Raw genomic sequence first — 2,423 nt, 5'->3', positions numbered from 1 at the left:
AGACTGATATTACATAAACTAGGGTAACCATCAGCTTGTAACAGCAATGGTCAGCTTATTGCCTATTACAGTAGGGATTGGGAGAAACACTAGTCTTAGAAGGGTATTCTTAATTCTAAAATGTGGTGGCTACATTGGGTTTTTTCCTTTTTTTTTTTTTTTTTTCACTTGTTGATCCTGCCAGTAAGTCTGTTATTTTTCAGCTCCCTCTAACAGATCAAGCTGTCCAGCAAACGTGTCAGAGGGTTGAGAAAACCATTTAACACTGATAGGCATGCTTACAATGAACAGCTTTTATTCATTTATATAAAACCTTTATCCCAAAAGGAAAAAAAAAACAGCTTAAAGCGGTTGTAAACCCGAAAATGAAAAAAAAAAAAACCTGCAAGACAAAGCCATAATGAGCTAGTATGCATTGTATACTAGCTCATTATGCATTACTTACCTTAGAACGAAGCCCCGACACGGACCCCCGGACATCGCTGCGGGCGCCGCCATGATCCCTCGGCGTCTCTTCCGGGTTCGGCGGCTCCGGCGCTGTGATTGGCCGGAGCCACGATGACGTCACTCCCGCGCATGCGGGCGGGAGTGATTTTCCGGCAAGTTGCCGTCTAGGAAAACTGAAGGTCCCCCCCGGACCTTCAGAGCGCATGCGCCGCTCGCGTGAGCGGCTGCATGCACTACAAATATCTCCTAAACCGTGCCGGTTTAGGAGATATTAATTATACCTACAGGTAAGCCTTATTATAGGCTTACCTGTAGGTAAAAGTGTCAAAAAGCGGGATACTACCGCTTTAAAAGGTGTTAGCAGGAGTTTGGCTTTAGAATGGAAATAAACTTATTGATCTATCCTTTTCCTAAAATAGTTAAAGTGGAGTTCCAGTCCCCCAAACACTTTTTTTTTTTAACACTCCTCTGTACTTGTTTCAACATATACAGCAACATTTAGAATGTGTCATATGTGTAGTCCCTGTAATTTGTTTTAAAATATTTGAAGACTAACCAGATCTCAGAAGCAGGCAGGTTCCATGTTATCCCTGGGCATCTGAAGCCCTCTTCTCTTGATTTTCAGGATTCGGTGCAGCTGGCTATCCAGCATGCACCTCCCGATCTCGTGCCTGCGCAGTTCTCTCTCTCCCTCACAGGGACATGGCAACTGTTGCTATAGCAACCTGTCAATCAGAACATCCCAGTCCTCCCGTTCACGTCATTTCCAGTCTAGGCAATTCGCATAGCAGATTGCTATGGGGGCACCCGAGCCGAGCTAAAGCTCCATGTGTCTATTCAGACACGGAACTGCAGTTTAGCCTGCCCCTCCCTTTTCTGATTGGCTATCTGACTTTGAATGACAGCCGCAGGAGCCAATGGTGCCGCTGCTGTGTCTCATCCAATCAGGAGGGAGTCCCAGACGGTGTTCTGCCGAAAGCATATCTCCCTGAGGAAGACACGTGGTCCCTGTGTTGTCACGCGTAGGGGAGGGGCTCGGACGGCAGCTGCAGACACTCAACAGAGAGTTGGCAAGCAGAGAGGCTGATCATTTCGGATCCCGCTGTCATCATAGATTATTCATCGTGGAATGCTTTTAAAGTTTGGTGCACTTAGTACCTTGGTTATGTGAGTAAATCTCTTGTCATTAATGAATCTGAGTTTAAAAAGATATAAGCACTATTGGAGATCCTTCTTTTTTATATGGTATATTGATCGATTGGTATAAGGAGAATCTATCCAGGTTAGGATCCCCATCTGGGGGGATCGATTGATCATCTCTAACCCGAGAAGGGTGACCCGGCAGGGGTACATTGCGCATTAGACCAGGCTTAATTGCTGGGTCACAGGAATTGAGGTGAGGATCCATCCACTGGGGGTCTGAGGTTGATGGTGTCGCTATCTATGGAAGATTTGCTTTGACACACCTTTTTTCACTTTGAAGTAGATAATTCACGAGATCACTGGGGTGATCGTTCATAGCACTATTGAACACTTTTTTAGAGTATATTTTTACTAATTTTCACAAATTATTTGGACTTTTATGAATTTTGACACCTAATGCATATATGATTCACATTGGATTTTTGGTCACAGATTTGCATGTTTTTTTAAGCACCTTGATACTTTATATATATTTTTATTACATGGTTATTATATGATATTTTTATTTATGTATTTTTATATGATCAGCACTTGATATTTATATATTATATATTTATCTATTTAGCACTTGATATTTATATTTATCTATTTATTACATATACACTGAAGGCACTTTAATTGCGCGGCATTATTGATTTGATTATTTAGCCAATGGCCCCTCTGCTGTATCTCAGCCAATCAGGAAGGAGTCCCAGACGGTGTTCTGCCGAAAACTCCAACTCGCCGAAATCTTCAACCACGACGCTTCTGGTGACTGTAGAGCAGCAATAATT

The sequence above is a fragment of the Pelophylax lessonae genome (genome assembly GCF_965119305.1).
Source record: "Pelophylax lessonae genome assembly, chromosome: 1".
NCBI classification, from domain to species: domain Eukaryota; kingdom Metazoa; phylum Chordata; class Amphibia; order Anura; family Ranidae; genus Pelophylax; species Pelophylax lessonae.
The sequence above is the reverse complement of the archived record's forward strand: the minus strand, read 5'-3'. Positions refer to the sequence as shown.